The sequence below is a fragment of the Anser brachyrhynchus genome (genome assembly GCF_964034855.1).
Source record: "Anser brachyrhynchus genome assembly, chromosome: 1".
Classification (NCBI taxonomy): domain Eukaryota; kingdom Metazoa; phylum Chordata; class Aves; order Anseriformes; family Anatidae; genus Anser; species Anser brachyrhynchus.
In genome coordinates this window covers 84,127,853-84,154,988 of record NC_137694.1, presented here as the reverse complement: position 1 = coordinate 84,154,988, position 27,136 = coordinate 84,127,853, and the positions used below count along the sequence as shown (strand labels likewise).

General features: G+C 36.4%; 1 protein-coding gene and 1 long non-coding RNA gene across 3 annotated transcripts in view; one reads left to right on the top strand and one right to left on the bottom strand.

The window, feature by feature from the left end:
* Positions 1–27,136, top strand: part of ROBO1 (roundabout guidance receptor 1) — a 702,920-nt gene that overhangs the window by 109,933 nt on the left and 565,851 nt on the right. The window lies entirely within an intron of this gene.
* On the bottom strand, positions 1,546–25,323 carry LOC308193828. The gene is made up of 2 exons (XR_013949962.1): positions 21,380–25,323; positions 1,546–21,128 (listed from the first exon to the last, which is right to left on the bottom strand). It is a non-coding gene; the product is annotated as an uncharacterized lncRNA (long non-coding RNA).

Sequence of the window (27,136 nt, the reverse complement as noted above, 5' to 3'; positions counted from 1 at the left end):
TCTAAAAAAGTTTAAAGTCTTTTATTGTCTAAAATTGCTTTCTGGTGTAGGATAGTTTTCTTTCAATATTCCATGGCTCATCAACCTACCCATGAACTGACCTAATTGCTAGTGTAATGTCTCAACATAGGTGTTAAGAAAGAGAACTGGTAGCACCTCAGAATACCTGTGACCCCTTATTATAATTATGTAGGAAGGGTGGAATTTGTGTTTATATGTTAATAGCAATTCTATCTTTGTGTTGGACATGCTTGTTTGTCGATTCATTTTACTATGAAAACTGATAAAATACAATAATTGTCAAATAAAACATTAGAATCTCTTCTTAGTATGCAGAATATTTTCCCCATAACACCCACCACTGTTAATAGTAGTTACTTATATGACTCTGCCGTAACTCCACTGTGTTTAGTCTGAGATATACCCCAAAGTAATGTTAAATGATATTTAGAATTTCATTATTGAAAATAAATTTAGCCTAGAGTGTGTCAGATTTCAGACGTTTGGTTTTTAGTGTTCAAAATAACTGACTGCATATGCATTCATAAGAATTTTATATGTTTTCCATAGCCTACAGAAGTCCTGAAACTGAGTGATCTTAGGTGATGGCCCATGAATTTTCCTGTCTGAAATTAAACTTTACTTATTTCAACAACTTTTACCAAGGTTATATAGATACAAAAATGTTGTACTGTTTACTTGCATGATAAAACCATTCACAGCAATTTCTAATTCACATGAAAACTGTCAAAGTGTGTGTTATGGTTTCAGCAGACTTTTGCTGGCCAGCCTTGCTGGAGTGGCTAAGGCATGACTTAAAACCCCAAAGGTCTCAACTATGTTCATTAGATCTCTGTAAGAAGTTATGTCCCCAGAGAAGGGAGTGCAAAGAGGAGCACATCCCTCTGCTCCAGGCGTGTCGGCCTGGTGGGTCAGCGTAAGCTGCTGGTGCTCACGTGCCCGGCTGAGCAAGCCACAGTGGCTGGTATTGAGAGCAGAGCTTTTGCTTTTGCCACTCATTTCATTTGGCCGCTCTGTGGCCGTGCTGGCCCCAGCATTGCTCAAGAATTTAAGCCATTGTTTATCACGAGCAGCGCCGGAGGAGCTGAGTGTCTGAATTCCCCTGTCAGAGAGTAATATACAAGGTTTTCCAGGGGATTTGGATTTTTATTGCGTTTATTTATAGAGACTGCTCTGGAAGTTTAATTGGGCCTGAATTTTTTTTACAAAGCTGGTGGATGTAGGCAGTTTCTGTAACTACCAGTGACAAGGTGTTTCCATTCAAAATAAACCAGAAAAGCTCCTGTAAGTAACTAGCAAAGTCATTACTTTAAGTCAGAAACTGCTATCAGCTTCCAGTAGTAAATTACAGCTGAAGTTATTCTTTCTGGGTTCAGAAAGGCGAAATAAAAATAACATGAACTAACTCATACACTGACAAACTCTGCTTTGCTTAATCAGTTTAAATAATATTTTACTGTCCAAGAAGTCTTATTTAGTTTAATAAAACTAAAAGCTGTTTCAGTTTATACTCATTATTAGTGAGGATGACATGTTTTTATCCATGGTTAGAGTATTAACTGAGCTCATCAATTTGGTTAGGAACTATCCCTAATCTGAATTGAAATACAAAAAAAAAAAAAAAAAAAAAAAGGAATGAAAGCTGGGGAAAGCTAGTGATTTTCCTAGACTAACTAACCCATGATAGCGTTGTACCCAGTACTTATTAAATATATATTTTTTTAAATAAATGAGTGTGAAGTTGTGTCTCTAACTAAATAATATAGCAATCCTTGAAATAATTGATCTAGGTTAACATGTGAGTCATCAAAGTACCCTGAAGCTTAATGAGAGTATACAAAAGACTATCACAGAATCAATCAATGGTCTGTCTATCATGGTACATCAAATCCAAAAATGGCCAATAGTGAATGCATAGGCAATAGAAAAACAAGGAAAGCCTACCTCCCCGTGACACTCCAAGGGATTTCTAGAGCCCAAAGGAGTATCTCACTTCAATAGCCATATGGATGGGGTATTCATTAGTTTGTCTAAACTTTTATTTTATTTTATTTTATTTTAAATCATGTAAGCTTTTAACATATTCTCTATCTTGTAGCAGTAAGTACAAGGTTTTCCTTGGCTTTTGAGAAAAATAATGTATTTCAGGGGATAAAAATTTTCCACTTGCTGCCACCTACTATAGCTGCTCCATAGCTCCTGTGTTAAAATTGACAGAGAATAGTTTTTGCTATTCTTGAGTATAGTTGTATAGTTTTTGCTATTGCTTGAATAGTTTTTGTTATTCATCTTATGTATTATTGTTATTAACCCAGTCAACATGTTAGTCAACTAGTATTTCAAAATATGAGAGAGAATGTTGTGCTGGGTGCAATGTGAAGGTTCTTGAACTTGGCAGATAAAAGTGGAAACTGTGGGCATCAAAGTGTTCCCAACATTTTTCACCCTGGTGCTCTACAGCATACAGGTCATATGTTGGTCCATCTATGAAGTACTCAGACCCAAACAGATGATCTACTTGGAACCTTATGCCAACTGACTACAGTAGCAACTAATTTGATCATTTTTTTCCTTTGGAAGAGAAAACTGGGATGAAATAATTCACTGTAGAAAAATCACGTTAGCAGAATGACCTTTGTAATTAAAAGTGTATATAAATGTCATTGTGTTTAATTTCTATTGTTTATAGTACATATTACTTGTGTGATAGTATCTCTGTGCCAGACAGTGCACAAACATTATAAAAGGTCACAACATCATGTATCTGCTGGAAAGAGACTGGAATATAAGGTGAAAAAACAGTAGGTTTATTCTCATCAGGTAAAAAAAAAAAAAAGTAATGTTTCTGAAACAGCTAGGAGCAACATGAGAAGCCGTGAAATTACCTTCATTGCAGTGTTAGTGCAGTGCTCTATTAGTACAGAAAGGGTTGAAAGAAAGTGGTCTGGTATGTAAGATGAGCCATAAGAAAGGAGAGTGATATAAAAATTAAAAATTGAACTATCTACAGCCTCCTTGATTATGAGGATTTCGGGTATCTCTTTCCCCCTTGTACTACTTCTGCAGTAGTTTGATTTCAGTTGCTATACAGCTAATTAATCCCAGAGAAAGAAAGATGATGTTAATCACTATTATGGTTGTAATTATGAGATTTTGATATTAATCATATCCCCTTGGTCTGTTTTTGAAGCATGTGAGGGGTCAACTTGCACTGTATAGTTAACCCAGGCAATGTCAAAACATAGAAATAAAGACTTGCATAGCTCAGCTATGAACAATTATGAAAGGATGTATTTATTTATTTATTCTGAATTTACTTTTGTGCAATGTCTGCAAGCATCTGTGAGGAAAAAGAATACAACCACAGTTCTTTTTGGGTATAGTAATCTGATTTTCTCTGTGACCATTTCTTAATCACCTTGGAAGGTTTTGGAGTTCCATCCCATTTCTTGCTGTTTGGCTAGCACCGGGGGAATTGTAAAAAGAGGAACTTCAAAGCTGACAAAACCATTGTGGTTTTGATCACATCTCAGCTGCAGGATGGTGGGGTTAGCAGCCCAGGAGAAAGTGGAGCTGGAAGTCCAATCATATTCTTACTATTTCTACCCATTTCATCTGAAAATTACTTCTTCATTCCAGTTAATTGTACCGTTTAAATAGTGAGTAATGAATGAGGTGAAACAGGAACAACAGAACAGACAGCCAGGGGCATATATAGAGTGGGGTTCCTTCCTTCCTCTCCTCTCATCTTCCCTTTTCTCCCCTTTTCTCCCCTCCTCCTGTCCCTGCCTCCCTCCCTTTCTGCCTCCCATTTATTGGCAGTTTGCATGCTTGTATGTTGATTCCTAGGAGAATACAATTTCATACTTCCAAAGCAACAATCTCCAGCCTGTGATTCAGCATTAAGCCTGAAATATTATATATACAATATTACAAGCCTGAAATTATGTAACGTGAGTTACTTGCAAAAGATAGCATGTTTGATTGTAAATGGTAACTGTGCCATCTGATTTTGAAAGGCGTTTGGGTGAGCAGCTGGAGCAGCTGCTTGCCTTCCGCCTAGCAGAAGCTCAGCAGCCCTCCGCTGACCAGTTGTTTCCTTAGTTTGCGACATATCTGCCTTCTGTTTCTATGTACTGTATGCTTAGAGGCCTCCTAAGGAGATAATGTCTGTACACATTGCTTTTTTGTGATACTACATGACGTGTCCAGGCTGGAATTGGTGCGTTGCTGTTCTCATGCAAATCCTTTGGCCACCACAGATGCAAGAATTAAAGGTAGAGTTGAAGTGCAGCCTCACGTGGAGGAGGGAGTGGAAGAGGTCTTTGTAATCCCTCTGCTTATTTCTGTATTTCAGCGCTTAGTGTTCGAGAAATGTTTCTGTGTCCTACTGTTAGATTTCTTAACAACTTTGAAAGACAAATCCCTTTCTTTGATCCGTGCTTCAGGCTGAATCCTAAATTCTGTGTTCAGTTGGTAGTCATTTTCTGCTTGAACCCTTGCAGTCTTGATTTGGTTTCAGGGTTGCCATTATAGCTCCAGGTGCCCCTCGGCCTGGGCAGGTCGCGTCCTGGCCCGAGTGACAGACACAGGGCAAAGGCAGAGAGGAACCTACCTCTGTGACACTCGTAGGTTTTCTTTTCTGGCGGAGAATATAGGTTTTTGTGTACCTAATGACAACTTTCATAGAAAAATCGGGTAAAACGTTTCAGCTGGTAACTTTGAAGTGCTCCATGCCGGCTGACTTAAGGTGCCGCCTTGTCCAGCTGCTTAACTGTGGCCTTACCCTGCCATCTAGTGTTGAAAGCATCAAATTTCGACTTCATCGAAGTGATTAGGGCACTGTTTTCTTTTTAGGATAAAACATATAAAAATATGAATGAAATGAAGAAAAAGCATGTGCTAGCATGAAACAATTGTAAAAAAAAAGTGACAAAATACTCAATACAAGTAGTGGGTTTTGTTTTCTTGAGTAGAGCTGCTCTTGTCTGTAGATTCACTCGGAGCTATAAATTTTTTTATTGCAGTCACATGATTTTAAACTCTCCTTTGTTTATTTAATAGAAAATGTATTTCAGGAGTGAGTCCAGATGTTCTTTAGACAGTATCTGTTGGCTTAAACAGGCACTGAGCACTTTAGATAATTAGCTGTCAGATTTTTATCTGTTTTTCAGACTGTTTACTTTGGAGAATTTCATACTCGTATCTGTGTCATGTTTGATTTCTGAATAATTAGTTGTTTATATGGGCTTTTAAAACTAAAAAAAAAAAAATCATTGCAGATTTTCCAAATCCAACAAGATGGGGCCTTCTGTAACAGACAGATTACTTTTGCCTGTGCGAAGTGTGAAAAGTATTGAACCAGAAGCCGTGGTAGAGCACAGCCTTCTGTCTCAGTGTTCCCCCTGAAAAACTCTTGAACAAAAACCATATAAGTTAAATATGATTTTTTCTTGTATTTGGTATTGGCTTACAATACCAAATATATGGTATGGCACACATATCCAAAGGATATGGCAGGAAGGAAAGACATTGACTATGTTAGGGATCACAGTGCATTTTATCCAGGAAATTAGGCTGTCCCCTGCTATTCTAGTTCCTGGATGGAAGACTACTTGCAGATTGCAAGTAAATCAGTGGTGGAATTGCTAATGAGCACTGTACCACTAGAGTGGAAGCAGTGAAAGTATTTCTATTACCCCTGCTATGCTAGGAGGCAGAGAAAACAATGGAAGAATAAAGGCAATTAAAAGCAATTCAGAGGAAATTTGAGGGCAAAGAAATTAAAGAAACACATTTTATGCTTAATAAAGTTCAGATCCATAAACAGCAAAATCCATCCCATAACCTTTCACTTGGTGGAGTTGACTAGTTTGCAATTATTGAAAGACCTTTTCTTTAGACTAAAGTAAGCTCATTTCCTATTCTGAAGTCTGAAATGTTTTCTTCTTATGTTTCAATCTTATCAAAATTTATGAATGAATCATAGAAGAATTCCATAAAATGCCAGAAAACTTTAGTGTTTGATATGCACAATGGATTCTCCATGGTGCCACTAGTCTTACTTACCAAATGTTAGTACTACCTTTGGTCCATCCCTGAACATTGTTCTCTGAAAGCACCATCTCAATAAATAAATAAATAAATAAATAAATAAAAGGTGATAAAGAGAACATATCATTATTATAGATATATGGATAGCTCTGAAAAATTATGGTATGTTTTTCCATTTCTTCTATCTAGTACAGTCCATACTTTCATAGCTTATCCAGTTAGGCCAACTTTATTTTTACTTCCTTTTTTAAAGTATTTAGCAAAATGTTGATACTGTGTTCTCAATCATTGCTGTATTCCTCTGGAATGTGAGACTGCTTAGGGTCCTTTTGGATAAACTATGTCAATACAACTGTTTTTTTACAGTGATACTATTCAGCTGTGGGTCTGTATTCATAAAGTCATTATGGTGTTTAACCAATGTTGTAATAAACTGTCAATTTAATTGAATAGAAATTATTCAATGAGCATCTCATGATAAGAAGACAGTGATGTTGCTTCTTATTTACATATGCAAAGTAGTAAAAAGAGATAAGCATTCAAAAATAATACAAATCAGCTATTTTTCCAAATTTTGATAACATTCACTGAACTGCACGAAGGCACAGTAAGATTTTATTTATTATTTTTATTCAATTAATAAAAGTTTACATCTCATGCATGTGAAGGCCATGATATACTCTTGTTTTGAAGCTACATTGTAGGATATATAGATAACATAGGCTTCAAATCCGTCATACTTGAGCCCAGAAGTTTTCTGGTTATTTTCCATGAGAAAAGCTGAAAGGATGAAAATAAACTGGATTACAATATCCTGTTGGCATGTTGAGTAGCACAGTATAGCGCATATCTCCAGAAGGATGGATCAGGAAAGTGTACATTGCATCTACTAGGTGATGACACACTTCCACATTTCCATTGGGTTTGGATCGGTTTTGGTCTCTGGTGGTAACTAGAAGAATTAGGGACAATTGAAAAAAAGTCTGTATTCCCTTTTCAAATGGCAATGATAAGACCTCATGGAAAAAACAGGGCGATCATGAAGTTTTTCCTAACATTTCTCAGCATATTTTAAAATGCCAATGACATCACCTATTTTTTCTTTCCTGTTTTGAAGAGAGGCAAGCAAATCTTATTTGTCTGCATTTCTTTTTAGTTTTAACATTTTGAAGTACATTGACTGGTAATTTCATCTTTCACACGCTTGCTTTGTTCTAGCGTACCACAAGTTTTCATCTTTCTTCTTCTCCAGTGAAGGATTGGCCCATCCTCAAAGAGCTGCTTCAGCTGCAGCCCAAAAAGCATTACAGCATTCTGCAGCTCTGCAGTAGCTCACCTTTCAGCTGTAGTCCACAGATATCCAGTGTTTTTTCTACTCTCTGGAAAATATGATCTTGTCTGCTGCTATTTATAGATTTTGTATACTTAGGAAGTAAAAAAAAAAAAAAAAACCTGCTTTGTTTTGTTTTCTGTCAGATGGGCCTCATAATTTTAAAATCTAACTGTATTTATAGAGTAGGGTCTTTGCTTGTTTTCGCTCTGTCAAACGTGTTATTTATATTTTAAAACATTCAATCTTTAACCTTTTTATGTTTTATTTTCTGGTATGAAGTAGCTTATGAACTACATCAAAAATATATAGTACATAAAAATCAAGGACAGAATGTTCATTGTTGCATTTACAAGTTATCTAAGAAAATTGACTACTGCTAGTGCAGAGTCCTTATTCAGTAAGTCAAATATGTGCAAATGTATTCTTGAAGCCATTCAGTTCAATTGATTTGAACTGGTTTGGGTTCAGTTATCCAAAAATACCTCATATAGTCTGCATTTTAAAACACTCAGCACCCAGCCTTGTCTTCATTCCTTTCATAATAACTTCTCAACATCCAATTGTGTCTGTATTTTTCACAGATAAACAGGATTATTTGTTTTTAAGTCGAAGTCAACATACTTATTCAGAATTGTCAAGCATGTATACGTTATTTACACAGTAGTAAAAACTGATGGATAAATATGTTCAAATGTGTATTGAAATGGCACAAAATAGCTGTTATTTTTCTAGTCAACTGCAGAAAATTTTTATGCTTCATGTGAAAATTTGCATCTCAAATAGAAGAGATGCTATGTTTGCTATCCAGTAGTCTCAAATCCTTTGTGGTTCTGTATTTGCATACCCAATTGCTTTGTCATTTTGAATCAAAATTTTTAAGCATTTAACTGGATAATTCTCCACATGCATAAAAAAAAAAAAAAAAGATTGCATAATGAGCACCAACAGAGAGGAGAAAAAAGGCACAAAAAAAGTTTCACTTTTTGTCTTAAAATAGGCTTAAAGATGCTTTGATATCCACTTTAATAATGCTAAAATAATAAGCTTTCATGCTATTGTCCAGAGAATGAGAACGTTTCCAGTGTGAGAGGGACCAAATGCCTCCAAATGCCTCTCGGGAAGAGCACAGCTCCAGCCTTTCTTCATCGCTGTGGTCTGCAGCAAAACACTCAGTATGTTTAAACAAGCATACAGTGTGTATTTTGCAGGAAACTTCAAACAAACATTATGTAACTCTGAAGGAGAACAAGACAAAAGAACGGAGGGAGTATTTTGCCCTTAGTTCAGAACAACAGACTGATTTATTGTGGAGCAGCAGACAGAATAGGAGCCATGCCAATAAGTAAAGCTGTCTGGCTCTGATTCCTTTCTCCCTCCTCATCCAACATGTGTCTTCCCGTGGCTGCAGAAGAAACATGTAAAGATTGTTTATTATTATTATTATTTATTATTTTTAAAAATTTTATTTTCTGTCTTCATTGTCCCTCCAGTAACTCCTGGCACAGCTGCCATTTGCAGGCATCCATACATTTTCAGTGCCCCACCAGCCTTTCTCCCCCCGGTATGTTTGAAGAACAATATGGAAAGGGCTCTCTCAACTTATTTACTGCTATAAACTACTGGAGTTACCCCTTAACTCTTGTAACACACATGTGTATTATTTCTTAACATTCTACACCTCAAATTCTGCTGATCATCCTGTCAGGAGGGAAGATCAACAGTATGAACTGTAGGTTGTTCATGCTCACTCAGCAAGTTAGTGAACATGGGAGGAGGGCTGGGAGAACAAGCTGAGCAGAAATGGGAAAACACACTGCTCAAGGGGCTGGTGAGGAGGGAAAATGGAAATGAAGAAAAGGAAGAGATATATATATTTATTTATTTATTTTAATTCTTGGGTAGAAATGTCTCTTTAAGAAGGTCAAAGATAGGGCACCAGAGAAGACTGGTAAGCAGTGTAAGTCAGTACCTTGCCTGACTACAGACTATTCCAGTCTGTAGTAATTAAAGAGCCTTATTTCCCCCCTGACACATTAGTAGTAAAAGACTATAAATTCAAAGTGTAAATCATTGTGTTTTTTTTTTCAATATTTGCAGTCATTTCATCATCATATTCCAGATGTAATCAAGGTGTACAGTTTTGTCTTGCAAGCTATGTGTACACATACACATGTGTACTACAAAGAGTTGGGCTGCAGCAAGGAAGGAATTTGTGCAGACAGCTTCACAGGGTGAAGCGTCTCTTTGTCTGATTCAAGCTGCTTAAATATTTTCTTAATTTCAAGTTACAGTTACAAAACTATATACTGTAAATAAACATAGCTCTTACTGCTGTGTTTGGCTATTGGTAAAAACATGTTTTTAAAATCCATTTATCATTATTGGATTCTATTTTGCATTTTTCCATGAGGACAATAAAAATCAATGAGACTATTTAATTTTCAGAATGAAACTAATACTTTTATGTGACTGACTCTCCAAGGTGTCAGCAATGCATCTACTCAGTATTCAATCTCTGCTACTCCAAACAGCTGAAGTTTTATAACTTATAACATCATCATTACTGGCATATTTTTCAATTTTCAGAAAATTTTCAATATTAAGTAAGAAAAAAAATGGAAAACATACATAGCTTATAGACATACCACTTTAAAGAAATGTTATTTCTTTGCAAACATGAAATTAGCTTAATAAAAAACTTTTTGCAACTTGTTTTCCTGTAAATACTGTTGCCTTCTTTAATAAGTCCATGAGGAGAAGTGCTACTCTATTTGTAAATAACAGTCTTCTCCTATTGTTAATAGCATTTTCTGAAATACTAGATCTGTAGATGCATGGATCAATCTGTAAAATAAAAGATGTATCTTGTGCTTCATTAAATATCTTAGTTTATTTAACTAATATTTCTTTTGGTGTTATTCATTTTCTTCTTCAAATCTCTATTGTAGTCTTGGAGAATTTCACAGATCAGTAACCAGAAATGAAATTTTGATGTCCAACCCTAATTCTGCTGCTAGACATTACATGTTCTATGTGAAGGTCAGGTTACCATTGACTTGTAGTATGTACTTAGATGTACAGCGTACAGACTATTTCTATGTCTTCCACTTAGAAGAAGCTCCCCATCCCTCTTCCTCTCAACTGGCTGTTGTTGCCTAAAGAAGTAGTTTTCTTATTAGTGTATTGAGACAATGTATTTTAAGATGCTTCTCTTTAAATACTTGTGCTCTAGTCAAACTCTAGATCATGCAGAATAAAACCAAGAAGGTCCCATAGACTTGTCTTTGTTCATAGCGTTTTTGTGGGTGGGCCCTTGCATACAGTCTTGGTTCCCATTTCCTCGTCTGTTGTGACTGGAAGCCAGCCCCAAGCAGTTCCCTGAATAGCTGTTCCCTTGCCCAGACAGTGAGCAGGCAACTCCCATCTCTGCTACCTGAAAGTAATCTTTTTCCCTTTTTTTTTTTTTAATGATTTATTTGCAATTTCTATTCATGAACAGAAAGTATTTCTGTTTCTTCATTAAAGGTTCTAGATATATTTTTAGGAAGAAAAGAGAGGGTAAATCAAGATCTGCTATGTTTCTGCTATGAGAGGTAATCTGCTAGTAGCAGACAGAAATTTGAAGTTTCACAAGAGACAATTTTGGAATGTGATATATTTCTTTGGAATCTATGTTCCATTAGCTTTTGGTGCAGCTTTGATTCAGATGTTTTGACTACATCTTGACTGCGGCTGCACCTAGCCCAGGCCAAGCTGGCACCAGCCAAGCACAGATGTAGAATTTCTCCATTCCAAAGGCAAGTAGAGGTGGGTTGTGAATTGTAGCCATCTCCTGCAGTCCTGGTGCCACTCATAAACAAGTAGCATACTTAGAAATTAATTACAACAAGACGTAAAGGGGGATCAGTGTCTAGGACAGTTTCTCTTTTTTGCTTGTTGCTGTGGCAGAAACACTCGTGGAGATCATGGAGAATTTATTTGTAAAGTTTATGGAAGGGAAATATACAGAGATAAAAATGAAATCAAAAAAAAAAGAAAAAAAACCTCCATGCAAACTGAAGAAGGAATTTGTATCTTTATTATTTATTTATTTTTCCTAAAATACAGTGCTGGAACAAACTTGCTTTATATGTTTCTTTAAGGTGTAACTTTATTCAAGGATGGAAAATTTCTTTGTAAATTAAGCCCATGATATTCCTTAGTAGGTCTGGTGGTATTTTTTCCCTTGTTTTTGATATGGTTTTATGTACCAGAAGGTGGGTTAGGTGTCTGACCTTTTCCTTCCTTCCCCTCCCATTGGAGCTCTTATGCAGGCAACACTAATGCAAAGCTCTATTCTCTTGTCCGTGCTATTGATTATCATCAGCCATGAAGGGCTGGAGCCCTGTAGTAGATGGAGATAATGGTGATTTGCGGGCAGCTGGAAAGAGGGATATGACTTGATTTCTTCTCTTATTTCAGAGTTCATTGCTGTGCTCTGCTGGGTGTTTTTAGCTGATTGTGCACATTCCGACATCTCTAGATGCTCACAGCACTTCTCAGCTGATGGTGGTATTTTTTAAAAGTCATTCCTTCAATGAGTTGTGGCTTTGGTCCTAGAAATGGCATACGTGTCTCATGAAAGTGATTAAAGCAACTCTTAAGGAACACTATTGATTTAAACCACTTTGGGATTTGGCTCATACGTTAAAAGCCAGCAATCTGAAAACAAAGGATAGAGGTCTAGAAATGGAGGCATGATGTTAGATATATTTATTTTGAAAACGATGCCAGAGAATGTGGAACAAGAATTGGGGAAGTTGCCAAATCCAATTAGGAAGAACACTGCCAGGTAAAAGGAAGAACATAAAAGGGAGGGAGGGAAGGAGGCAAAGTATGAGGTGTAGATTTTTCATCATGAGGGATCATTCAAGCAGAGCTGACTCAGGGCTTCTCAACAATGTAGGCAAACATAAATTTTGCTCTCCCAGCTGCTGTGGAGTAGTGCTTTGACAGAGTGCTGGCTGAATAGCAAGAAGTGTTTAGCGTTAGGCTTGCCATGCCTATAGCCATGAGGTGGGGAACAGTGGATACGAGATGCCAGCAATGCCTGCTGCTTCTCCCTTCAACTTGCACCCAGACTCATTTTCCAGGACTGTGGCACAGGCTGGCAAGTCAGTGCAGCCAAGGCTGGTCTTGCCAGGGAGAGGGAAGGATAGTCTGGGCAAACTGTATCTGTTCCTTTCTACGTTTTCTTGATATGAGTGAATAAAATGAATCATACTTTATGTAAGCAATTTTGTTAGTTTAGAATTTACATTCCTAAGCCTATGTAAATATCAGTTGAAAGAGGTTGAACCCCTTGGTATTTTGGTCAGAATCTCTTCTTTATCATATTGTTCATTTACCTCATAAGTGGTCTTGTATGGGATACCACAAACTGTGATGATAGCTTCTGTCACCCATCATGTTCAGTGGATATATAAGACTTAGTGTGATAACAGTGAAGAGCAGAAGATGTAGAAGCTGCAGATAGCCAGAAGTGACAGAGAAGCTATAAATCTTTTGATTAAAGAAGTGTAATCTCGTTTTGTTACTGGGTTTAACATGAGGCCCATTTTAATTCTTGCTGAAGACTAATACACTAATTTAGAACCGAATAAAGAGTTCTGGAGACTTTTGAGACAAATTCCTTGTCCCTAATGCATTCAGGAACCAGGTTTTCAAGCAAATCATTCTGTTTATTCATTTTTAGAACAGAAATGGGATAAAATGCTTTAGTATGTTAAGTAATGCCTTCCTCATAGACACCTTGTTAGAATAATTGAACTAGCAGTCAGCACAGCAAAACATTAGGTATTGCTCTACCAAGATGTAACTGCAGATCTTTGCTTTAACAGACTAACAAACAAAATGAGAACAGAGAGTTTTACATTGATTTCAGTTGTAAACTTGCTAAAAATGAGCATTCACTATGAAGCAAAGTCGGCAGAAGACTGAAATATCACATAAATCTTTTGTTAGCTGGAAAGCACAAAGAATGTCAGTGGGGCTAATGTTTTGTCCTCTTACTCCTTTGTACCCCCATGAGGCATATTAAGTAAAAAATATTTTGAGTTCTGTATACCAAAAATAAAAATGGATACATGAGAGAAAACTATGTTTTGAACATGAATAGGACCCCAACGCAATGTTGGGTTTTATTATCTTTGGATATAATAACATTGGATAAGGGGGAGATAAATTAGAAAGTATTTGGAGGAACATTCCTGCATCTAATACATTTTTTTAAGTGCAGTAACTCTTGAAGGTAAAATGTTTTAAAGCATATTGATTTCTCGAAGGGAAGAAAAAAAGAAAAAAAAAAAAAACTAAGCTATTTTAGAGGCTTTTTGAGACATCCAGCCTTTGGAAGGTCTATTGAACAAGGAGCTTTTTCCACCCACCTTTGGAAAGGAGTACATTTGCTAATCTAAATTTATCAGGATATGAGACATTGATCATGACCCATGAAATGTTTTGTCCAGCTGAAAGTACTTTGTGTACACAGAATGGCTTTTATTTGTCCTCAAAGGGATTTTTTGCAGACTTTAATAGTCCTTGGGCTGATCGTTGTGTTAGCAAAAGGGACTTGCAAGTAACAGCTTGTATTACTGTGTTACTCAGTGACATTTAGAAACCAGAAACCACTTCTGTTTGTTGTGTTTGAAAACCTGTTTTTCTGAACATGTAAGGAGCTAAAGAATTGTTACAAGAGCAAATGAGGAAATGTTTTCTGTGTTTCACATAGTCATCACTTTACTTAATCGATTACGAATTTAGTCATCACTGAAAATCAACGGACAGTTTCACAGACCACACTAGTCACTTATGTGCTGAGCAGCAGTGGGGAAATTCTGATGTCGTATGACTTTTTCTTAATTCCTGCTTACAATAGGCTTAACCTTTCCTGACCATTTGCTTTCTAAGCATGAACTTAGAATCCCACCTTTTTTTCCTTTCTTTTGCATTCAAGTTCAGACAAACTTTCTGAGATTTATCCTATTCTTCTAATACAAATTCTCATGAATTCATGAAGCTGCTGTGGTGACAGTCTTTAGTATTTTTCCCCAAAAGCTGTCAGGAAATGAAGGAGATTGGCAGGCATGCTGGAGGTTAGGACCCTCTCCCCACACTGGCTGCTGAATTGAATACTGCCTATATTTTCCTTGGATCAGACACCAGACTTCTTCACCTCTCATTTTCTGCAGGTATAACACTCTTTAACTCTCCTCTGCAGAAGTAATCCAAGGATAGGGCTACCCCTCTAGGAAATTCTAATAGCATTATAGTAAAAAAAAAACAAAAACAAAAACAAACAAAAAAAAACGCTGAGCAAGCTATCAGGCTGGTGAACACCCAAAATGCTAACACTGATTTGCCTCTTTCTGGCTTGCAGATAACCCAAAAATTATTTTAAACAACTACAGAGATTTCACTTATATTTATTTTTGTTCTGATCTTGTGATATCTGTTAATGTACTGTGTATGCAGGACTAGTTTTCATTTAATTTAATTAATTTATTTATTTTTAATGGAAAAAGTGCACTTAGGATTTTCTGCTTTGCATTAATGACTTGTCAGAGTCACTAGAAATACCAAGTACCTTGGCTGGTCTTTCGTGACTCTGGGTTGTAAATGGTACTTTCCAAGATGATTTACCAGGTAGATAAGATAAAGGTTTAAATGGTTAAGTGAGAAATCAGAAATATGTTTTGCCATTTGAGGTGAGAACAATTGCCACCAGGATATTACTAGAGTTACCAGTGCTGTATTTATGTCTGCTTTTGAGCAACACTATAAAAGCAGTCACCGTAATATATGTTTTCGTTTATCCTCGGTTGGAATGTTATGATAATTGCTCCTGAAGTTTCATGATCCATACCTTTCTGGTGTGGAGATCAGTTCTGCTACACAATGGTTCTTCACAAGTAAAGTTTAAGAAGCTAGTCGAAAGGGCAGGGGCTATTGTATTGTAGTACTGTTGTTCTTTGTGAACATGAGAGCCTAATGCTTTCTGATATATGTAGGTGGTTTTAGGCTTAAAGTCTGGGCATTATTGACCTCAAACCACTAAAGCCTCAATTCACACAGGTCATCTAACTGTGGTATTGCTTCACATCTCGATGAAGTCGAAGTAAATTGACAACTTTGACAAAAAGTTGTGTTCTTCTCCCTAGTGCCTCTGCCAGGCATCCCTTCTGCTTCCTTTGAGCCAGCACTAATATTTGTGAAGCTACGTGGTCAGTCAGCTCAAAGAATTGATCAGACTAGCACTGATAAACAATTCCTACCAAAAACAAAAACAAAAACAAAAACTCTTCAGCCTGACCACCTTGTCAGCTTGTGTTATATTGGCGTAAACATCACTTTTTTTTTCCTATTTTAACAACACTACAATTATGTTTTGTTATATGTTTGTTGATGTAAAAGCCATAAAAATTTAAAATTTGCAGATACTATTTGTGTTAATAGACTTCTGTGAAGCAGGGATAACTCAAATCCATTAAGCATGTACGAGTATATGTTAGAATACATATACACATGTATATGAACACACACAAACATAAGCACACACATTCTAGTACTATAAAAGCACAGAACTAAATTTAAGGTATGTTTTAAGTAAAATGCTGAAGTAGGGAAGAGGTCAGGAAATACCAGATTTTTCTTAGAAAACTGTGCTAGAAAAGGTTGATCTGAGGATGATAGCAAGGGGTTTAGGTCCTTATCAGTCAACATAACCTCAGCTTATAGGATGACCATTAATCATTGTTTTCCTAGTGCAGACAGAAGCTGTAGCCAGAAACTGCAGATGGGAGAAAAGACGGAGCTGCTAGAAACAAAATAAAGCTTGAAGACTTGTATTCATCCAAATATTTATCAATGTCATTGTGCCCCCAAATCATTCAGTCTCCATAAACTATCTCATATATTTGAAAGAATTCAGATGTCCTTAAATTTACTTTTTTCCGAGACAATCCAGGGATACCAACCTGTTAAACACTGAAGCCCCTGCCCCTTGGATTGATTTCATCCAGGCAAATCAAGATACAATGTTTAGTTTGTGCCAGCACTAGGAAAAGGGTCATGGGACAGGGTGAACTGAAATGTGTTAGCTAATCACAACCTCCCTTCAGCCGCTTTTTCTAAACTAAATAAAACCTCAGTGGGTGAAGAATAAAGCAGTCACACTAAATCCATCAGATTCTGCAGACCTATCAGTGACACCTAGCTGTCAGCAGTATCAGCAGCCATCGATAACATTAACATGGACACCTGACCTTTGTTCACAGGCGATGGAAATCTTTGATCAAGGGTACAAGTGTTGTAGTAAACTGACTCATGTCTGAAATCAAATTGAAATGGTTAAAAAAAAAAAAAAAGGACAAATAAAAAAACCCCACCCCTTACACCCCTTGGAGGTATCTGAAGTTGTCCTAAATGCTTCACAAATGTATTAAATATAACTTACCTTCTGTTAGAAGAAATTCTAAAGGAATTGAAATATTCATATTCTTAGATAATGAAATTTTCCTTGGGAAAAATAAGGTACAGTTCAATTCTAAAATATCCCAATAGTATGTTAAGCAACATTTGAAGACGATGAGTCTTCCCTTTAGCTTCATTAAAATCTATTTTCCAGTTCTCTAATGTGTGATGAAATGTTTAATTCAGGATTCCCAATTTTGTTCTTAAGGAAAATATTTCTCTTAAATATATATGGAAAAAAGACATTTACATTTATTATTCTTTGAAATATAATATTTTAATTACTCTGAATTTAAAGAACATGAGTGATAGTGAAATATGAGGGATTCTATTTATGTCATGTCTTACACAGTACTGGTCATAGGTAAGGTATTCTAAGCTTTTTTACAACTTGCAGTGCTTGGGCCTGATTTACTATGGTTAATTACATAGGCTTATTTGTCAAATGTAAAAATTTACAGAATATAGTGCTTGGCATGATAAACTACTCACTTCGTGAATTTAATAAATCATTACATTGCAGGCATTAAAATATCAATACATTTTATTTATTATGATTTTGAAACTTGCGCTTTTTCCCGGATTCCACAAGAGGGCAACATGTACCAGGCATTTAACTACAAAAGTGTTAAAATCCTTTCATTGTTCAACAGACTTGGATGAAATTCATTGATTTTGCATTTAGCATTCTTCTGTATTAATTTGTACTGTTATCTAAACTTTTCATATTGATAGGTGTTAATAGAAACCAATCCTGTTTTATATGGTACTGAACATGAGTGTTGTTACATGTACTTATAATTAATTACGATTAAGGTTTAATAGGCATTTCGTTTATCACTTGGACTGTCTTAACACCAGCACTCTTTTATTGGAAATGCTGTCATGGCTAACAAAAACTTTTAGTGTCTCTTAGAAGGTCACACATTGGCAAAGCATATGTTAATATTCATGATGGAGATAGGTTAACAGCAATGTTCTGAGGTTTCCTGAAGGAACAAAAATTCAATAATTTTGCACAACAGAAGGATATGGTCTTTGCAGTGTATGTAAAAAAGAAACTAAACTTGTAAAAGTGTAATTTTCATCTGAATAGTCCTCCTGCAATAGTTCACTAGGGCAGGAGTCTGCATCTCTTACACACTGGATAAGACTTTTCTCTGCAAGTAATCACAGTGAAATCAATTACACTCTTAATAGAATAAGGGTGGTCCAACCTGGTCCAAACAATTAAATCAGCCCTTCAAGACAGTGACAGCTGACATTGGCATAAAACTCTCCATCTCATCAGATTCTTGACACTCACAAAGCTCCAATCTAAGAGCTGATTGTTTTCATTTCTCTCATTCCAAAGAATGCAGAAGTTAAACTTCTCAATTTTGTGTGTACGTTGTACAGAACATATAAGAACATTTTTATGTAGCCTTACTTTGAAGTAGTTTTATCTTAGAGAAACTGATACATCAATATTTTTGTGTCAAAGTGAATAGTATCATTATACAGTACGGTCATATAAACTGACCAATGCAGTAGGATGCTCAAACTCTCAAAAATTTATATGTGGTATGATTCATTTTTCACATATTTGTCTCTTCAGCCTGACTGTAGGATGAACAATTTGCTGTAACCTAGAGAATGTCTGACACTTTAAATCAATACTTAAGAATAGAGAGAGACAATCATTGTCCTCACAGAGCACTTAGACTGCTTTCTTCCTGGCTGAGAGTAGTCTCACTGAAAGGGGCACAACTTTGCTGGAAAAATTAAAGCTCCCCATCCAAAGACTCCAGAAAGTAAAGAATATTGTTTTTTTTGTTTTGTTTTGTATGGCTTTGAACAATGCTCATTGGAACAAAAATTATAAACTATATGCCATTCAGGAAGCTAGGAACTCACCGCTTTAAGTTAACCATGCCATAAAACAGCAAATCTATGTGGAGAGTGACTTCTCTCTCAGCAAACAGGAGAGGCAATGCATACCCGAGTAAGCCTGTATATATTTAAACTACAGTCACAGAAGTTATTTATATACGAATTAGCCTGTGGTGAGCTTTATGCTGTCACAACTGATTGACTACTGAAATCCAAGCCAGATGAAGATTGGCTGGTTTATCTCTCTGCTACATAGCACTGCCTGCAATATAGACATGGTTAACTCTAGCATATCTATTTTGTTGTATTTATCTTTGTCTGGGAGTCTTGTTGTATATTCTTTCTTTCTTTTCTAATTAAGTCTCATTTTTCCTTCGCTTTCTTCTTCTGTGGTGTGTATCAGCAGTATTGGGGGTCATCTCAAATAGCTAGTACCAGCTTTTTCAATCTGCTGACCCAGTCAGCAAACTGTATTTCCAGAAAAGGTGGGAGTTCTTCCTTCCTTAGGTCTTCCAGATGCAACTCAGTTGAAAACTCCACTGCTTGCATATCCTTTCGGCTGCCAATAAGTTCTTGATGCCATTGCTTGTCTCATCACTGCACATCCATAGATCCTTTAACAGAAAACTGGCAAATGTATAGTTTGTCTTCATAATATTGCTAAGAATCAGAATATGGTGACCGTAGGTCTAAATAGTCCTCTGGATCCAGCTCCCCTTTTTTTTTTTTTTGTGTCATAAGCATTTTTGCATTTTTGGCTTTTGTTTGTGTGATAATTATCCTTTGAGCTTCTTTTTTTTTTTCTTACTAAGAAGTTCTTCCAGATTCAGTGGTTGTCCTGTACTTTTAAAGAAACCAGCATAGCTTTGTTTGCAAACTGTTACCACTAATATCCTTTATCAGCGCTATAAAATTTCTAACATATTTGAAGCTGAATTATATGGAAAAGCTTAATTAGTTTTTTTTTTTATTCTTACTTAGTAAGTTTTTGAAACCCATGCTAGTAAAATTTAAACTGCTGCTGGCTAAAATGTTTCTTGTAGTCCATGCAAGACAAAGTTTAGTCTCATTTGTTTCACATACTTATACGTATGTTGCAACTGTCATGCTGAGGAAGCATGTACTGAAATGAAAATCCCCTTTTTTTTTAACCTTGCAAAAGCTGTGTGTCTGTGATGCTTCTGGCATTCCCATGAAAAATGTGTGAGGGGAAAATGTCTGCTGGTATCACTGATACCATTGATCCCCTACTTTTTTATTTCTTATTGACAGGCAGTCACAGTATGTAGGTCAGGGGAAAATATCTTGTAATAAGTGCCTGGATGTATTCCATATCATGCTATAAAGTCTTGATTTCATACTGAGGATAGATGGGAAGGCATTGCCCCTGTGCACTGCAGTGTGTATTCAGCTCTCAGTGCATTGCTCTAACCCTTTGAAGGTTATGGATAGCCTGCAATATATACTGCTCCACAAGGAAACGATATGATCCTTTTATTTTTCTTATCTGGGAAACCTTTCCCGATGGTAGGTCAAGGGTGTCCCAGGAGTAATACAATCTCCTCTGGAAATTTCAAAGAACTCGATGATTATCTGCAATTGACTGAGGACATCTGTGCTGGCATACTGACACCCTGCCTAATTGATTATCCTAGATTCACACAGCTACATTCAAAACCAGGGCCCCAGCTGAACAGATGTCATGGCTAACACCCCCTTGCATTTCATCAAAAAGTTCTACAAGTGGTTTGTTATCTGTCAGAGTGGTGAACATTTACATATACTGATTGTATTGTATTAGATTTTCTTTCTGTAGTTGGGAAGAACCATATACAACATCAGCCAGTATCCCAGAGGCATAAATAACTGGTTGTTAATGTACCTGTGGCAAAACCAAAGCCATCTTTACCCCTGGTTATGAGGTAGGAGTAGTAAAATACTAGTTCTTCCTGCAGATGGGAACAAGCAGAGAGCTCTGAGTGCTTTGTCTGGAAAGCTTGTCTGGCTCTGCTCTTGGGGAGCTTTTTTCTTCAGTTTTCTAAAAGAGCTGAAACATGGGGTAAAACCCAATAGCACGTGATTGTATCTGTGTTTTTGTGATATGATCACTTTGACCTTGACCACCATAAGAGTAGTACTCCCTTCTAGTCTCTGCAGTTGCTCACATGGTCTGATTTTATGTAAAGATAAAGAATTTAAGAAAATTCTGATAGCTTCTAGTTAGTCTAGTTGCTCTTTATTGCTGACAGGTGTTCATCATCACTTCTGCCTGTAGAAAAACGCCATCGGTCCTTAATATAACACACAGGATACTTCTCAACACATTTTCTGCAGCAATCTATCAAGAAGATAAAAATTAAGTGTGAGCAAATATTACAGTATATTTTTTACAGTACATAAGTATGAAGTCCATCATTTTCTATCTTTAATTTCAGTAGTAGGTCACGCTTTTATGGAAAGGAAAAACACTTAGTTGTAAGTTTATGATTCTTGCAGTTATGGATTGTGTAGTTGCAAACATTTACAGAAAATGTCTGTTAAATGCAAATGAAAAAATGAGACCATTCTTCCTCAGCTTAACTAACTTACCTTTAATGTTGGTGACTAAACAAAGGATTGATACTTTTGGCTTGACTACATACTAGTTCTTGATGCAAAGTTTGGCTGTAATACCTTCCAACGTACTTTCCATGAAAATGGTTGGGTAGACATCCACACCATAGCAGGAGTTCTTATTTCACACTTCACTGCAGGTTAAATTGAGTTTTACAGCTGATCTTTGCTTAATGTATTCTGACTTTTTGTCCTGATTATCAGAACTAGGATATCTTTCAGGTGATACCAAGCCTACCACCTGGGTGGAGTCTCTAGATAAAATGAGGTATTGTGGATTACTTCTGTATTAGCGTATGGGTCACTCCATTGCAGATATGTTCATCATTAATCATAGCTGCTGAGCTCTCTGTACCTATTTCCACCTGTAGATTAGCTATGCCACTACCTGATAAAATCCATCCTGCTTTCTCCATTTTAGTAATGCATTAGAAATAAAATGAAGTTTTAGTTTCTTTGTTTCCCTCAACGTAAAATGTGCTGTAAGAAGAATCACAGAATGGTTAGTGTTGGCAGGGACCTCTGGAGGCCATCTGGTCCAACCCCCCTGCTCGAGCAGGCCGCTCAGGCCCATGCCCAGGTGGCTTTTGAAGATCTCCGAGGAGGAGACCCCCACAGCCCTCCGAGCAGCCTGTGTCAGTGCTCAGTCACCCGCTCAGCACAGAAGGGCTGCCTGGTGCTCAGGGGAGCCCCCTGCATGCCAGGTTGTGCCCAGTGCTGCTGGGCACCTCTGCGAAGAGCCCAGCTCTGTCCTCTTGGCACCCTGCCCTCAGCTGTTTATGCACCTTGATGAGATCCACCCTGAGCCTGAAGAAAGCAAAATAATGTATAGATCAAGAAGTAAACTATGATTACCAGCATCATTGCAAGTAAATTCCATATTCAATCTCAGTTTACGTGAATGCTGAAGGTAATTGGAGGAAATGATTTCTGTCACTTTTTTACCACACGCATCACAGTAGTTCTAAAGCTTTCTGTCCCAAAAAATTTCTCAATGGCTTGAAAGTTGTAATTATTGTCTGCGTCTAAATATATACCCTTCAGGTATTTATACACATCCACAAGATCTCCCTTGAGCATCCTCTTCTCCAGGCTGAAGAGGAGAAGAGGAGGTCTGCCCACTTTGGCTATTTGATGGACAGTTATCTTATATTGACCTAATTTAAAATTACTAATTAGTATATTAAGATTTCCAAACAGCAAGAGCAACAGAAGCATCTAACATCTAGTTTAACATTTTAATATAAAGGAAAATCTATTTTATCCATTTTTTTTTTCCAGGGCAGATTAAATAACAATTTTGCAGAAATGATCTTGCATTTTCTCCTTACTGCTATCTGAAGTCAATCTGTCTGGCAGCATATTTTCTAGACCATTTCCTAGTCTGAGCTATACTCAGTTAATGGTTTAGTTCCACTCATTTAGGTCATTTTAGGGCCTTCTCTTTGATTAAGAAATTTTATGTGTTCAGCAATTATATTTGACATGGGTATGTGCTGATATAAAGGAGCTCTGAGGAACAAGAATAGAAGTTGCTTTCAAAAGATGGCCACCTGGGAATTTGTGACCTCCTTCAGTTGCACTTCAAGAGAATGGGAAGGAAACTCCCAGTTGTAAAAGAGAAAATAACAAGTTAGAGTATGACTTTGCCCAAAGTTATTTGCAGTAACTTTTTACTTTAAATGCAGTAAATACTGGCCTGAGCATTTTGTTTTACTTCTTCTGCTGCACAATGTTGTCAATTCATTTGCTTACATCACTTTTTTTTTTCTCAAAGAAAAAAAAAAGAAAAAAATGAATTTTTTATGCTTATAGAATTATCTAGCTGAAGCATTTCAGCTTACAATAACTTCTGTTCAGCTTTCAATTTTTGAAACTAGCCCTTTTCTACTTGAAATCTCTACTTGGTGCCTTTAATTCTGTGCAAATAGGAGTTTAGCAGCTAAATGTTCCTATTCCAAAAGCAGGCTGGTATTAACTCACAGGTATTCTTGTGATCTGTTTTTGGAAAGGCAAACAGATACAACAGATAATTTTATCTCATTTTCAGTTCTTAATGCATTGAAGTGTTCACAGGATTGGCTAAGGTAAGGTAATTCCCTGTCAGCTGTGGGGTTTCCTCCATTTAGAGACTAAGTCTAGATCAATGCAAGGAGAATAAAAATACTTCCCTTGTCACAGGTGTGGTGTAAGTACATTGAAAAGGTGATGTGTAGCTTACATACTGTGGCGAGGGGAGACATGAAAGTAGAGAAAATGGTTAAGCAGGATTTGAAGACGAGATAAAGGAATAATCCCAGAAATATTCTCCAGCTGCTTTGTTGTGCTGTCACGCAGCAAAGTAGCAGTAGATGTAGTTTACCAGACCACGATGTTCAGTTCAGTCCAGGATGGAGTGGGATGCTAGAGAGTTCTCACAGGTAGGCATTGTCCCCCAAAATAAGGGAAAAAACTGTAAGCACACACACATGCCAAATACACTGTATATAGTGATGAAAAAAATTGAAGATGAAAAAGACTGCTTCATTTGATCAAGATATGTAGATGACTGAAAACAGACAAAAGATGCAGGATATTTAATTAATTTAATTTAGCTGCCTAGTGCAGGGTTTTTGAGTAAGTGATCGTTATTCATCCTCCCAGAGGAATTCAGCTCAGTATGAGTAACAAAGGATATATACAATAAGGAAAGGCTTTCCCTTGTCTGTATTAATATCACAGCAAAAGAGAACAAACACAACAGTCATATTAACTATAGAAGTATGAACTGTTACCTACCTCTGTTGTCAGTTCTGAGAAAGGTGGGGGAGAAAAAAAAATAAAAAGTTAACCATGTCTCTGTCAGTTTTGGTCTAATGTTAAGCTGTCATGATTCCTTTAATAGGGTCAATCAATAAAACCTGAAGAATGATACAAATGTTGACCTTAAATTGCAGTATGGAGGAAAGACATTTTATTTGCTATTAAAATAGTGAGTCAACCTCTGCATCTTAGGGAAAGCTGCCTTCCCTCACCTACTGGGCAGGGATAATGAAGAGAGATCAGAAAGATACGTTTCGTAAGGGTTAAGTATGCTTACTTACGTTATCATATTCATTCACGTTATGAAAAAGTTCTTTATCAGATGACAAAGTTGGAGGTTATTTCTATTGATACCAAGTTATCAAATATTGATATTTTCCTTGAAATTACCAAAAATGGTGCTTGCATGCATGTACATAACTATACATATATGCACGACAGTTTCATTTGTTTAAGGTACTGTTTTTTAACTAAATGGATAGTCTGGACAAAATTATATATTTTAAGAAATGTAAGAAATTAGTATTCACATAAGGAAATATTTAAAATCATTTGTTCAGCTATATGTATTGAAAATGGGTTTCAAAGTAAACAATTTTAATTAATGATTGCAAACTGTTAAAGCCCAAATCTTTTCTCAAAACTGCTGGTCAGTGAAAAAGCCACTTCAGCAATATTGAACAAAGGATTATCCCAGGGTGTACTGTAAATTGCATTAAGATATCAGAAAGAGTTCACCCAAGCAGCAAAGTTTACTGCGTCTTTGACTCTAATCTGTATAAAGGAAGTAGAAGCTAAGATTATATTTGAATTTAGCCACTCTGTGGCAGGAAAAGTCCTGTTAGTCATGCATTGATTTGGAATATTCAAGTGCAGCCTGTGTTGGTTTGGTTGAGAAGTAATCCTGATTTAAACGTTAAGCTTCTGAGGGCTAGCTTAATTTAAAGTAGATAAACCTTGGGATTGTATAAAGTATTTACCACAAAGAGTATGCTCTGTAGTTGAGATACTATGTAGTAGCTTAAAGAGCCAGAGCAATTTGAAACTCTGAGCGCCATAGAAATGTTGAAGTTTGGTAACACTTTTTTTCTTTTTTTTACGTATTCCATTTGTATATATGTAAAATTAAGATGCCCAGGACCATATCCAGATGGCCTTTGAGTATCACCAAGCAGGGAGACTCCACAAACTCTCTGGGCAGCCTGTGCCAGAGCAGTCACCTGCACAGTAAAAAATCTGATTCTGGATGTTCAGGTGGCATCTTCGGTGTTCCAGTTTGTGTCTGTTGCCTCTTGTCAATGAGCACCACTGGAAAAAGCCTGGTTCCATCTTCTTTGCACTTTTCATTCAGATATTTATGGATACTGATGAGATCCCTCCTGAGCCTCCTCGTCTCCAGGCTTAACAGTCCTAGCTCTCTCAGCCTTTCCTCATGGGAGATATGCTCCAGTCCCTTCATCATCTTTGTGGCCCTTCATTGGACTCTCTCTGGTATGTCTATGTCTTTCTTGTAGCGGAAAGCCCAAAACTGGACCCAGCACATATTCCATTTGTAAAGGAAAAAAATAGTAAAAATTAAGCTTTGCAAAATCCTTTCTTTTGATTAAAAGTAAGTTTTACACTTCAAAGTGTTTTCACATTTTTGAAACCAAATAAGTTGATTTTGCTTCTGTAAAAAGAATTTCACAATTGAATTCCATTCTGTTTAAATAAAACCATATAAAAATATATTAAAAGAAAAAAGCTGTAATATAAGAAGAATCTAATTGTTTTGGGTCACATTAAAAAATTCATTCCATCTGATATTTTTCTTTCGTCATTAACAGCAACATGGAAAAAAGTATCCATACTGTTATATTTAGAAGAACATTAAGACCATAAGATTAAAGAGAAAAATTAAAAGAATATTCAGGAAGTTGACTGTTTTCAAAGGACTGTTAAATGTGCTAAATTCTGTAGCCAAAACAGAAATTCTATTTACTCCTATCTAGAATTTTCTGTACTGTAGTAGTACTAGTATGTTTCTATAGTGTATGAGCAAATTTTTGTGTATAGTGATTCTGACCTTTGTATTCCTATTGAATTATAAAATACATACTACATTTTCAAATAAAAAAAACAGATCAAAATTGTTAGACTTATGATCCTTCAGAATGAAATGTGCAAAGCAGCGTTGTACTTTAGCTGGGGTGGTTTAAATTCCATACCCTAGGCTTTCCTTGCAATTTCTGGATGGACACAGATGAATATTCTTGGAAATCACCTTTTGTGGTAGAAAAGTTGTCCTTGTCCTGCATACTCAATACATGTGGAGGTTGTATATAAAGTCTTACTACTGAGGTGGCAATATTGTCCTGTCTTTTTGAATGGAAATAAATTGACAGAAAGAAGCTAAACTAAGCATTTTTTTCATACATGCCATTATATTTTCATAGTGTATTCAAGTAGACTTAATGAAATTCAGAATGCCAACCATATATAACAGAGAAAACATACTGGGACATTAAAATGAACAATAGCGAGCACAAACACAAAGTCTCCTCCAGATTCTGATTACAATACACCCATCACTCACCATATTTTTCTGTTCCAAAGGAACACGTGGAAAATACTATTCAGTAATGTAAGATAAGCATTTATAGCAAGCTTTCTAATTCTAGCACACACTGAGAATACCTTTCTACAAGATAGTTCACTTCATCCTACCTTGGCCTGTGCCAGCTAGATTGTCCACAAAAGGAATTAGCGGGGAAAAATGTAGTATACAGTAAATTCACAATTTCATTTCATTCAGGAAGTTTTTTGCACAGACTCAATATTTTCTGATGGTAGCAACCTGAGCAGGAAAAGAAAACATGTATTATTAATAAAGGGAATATACAGACCATTCTAATCCAATCAAGATAGCAGTATGTATTTCTTTTGAGAGTA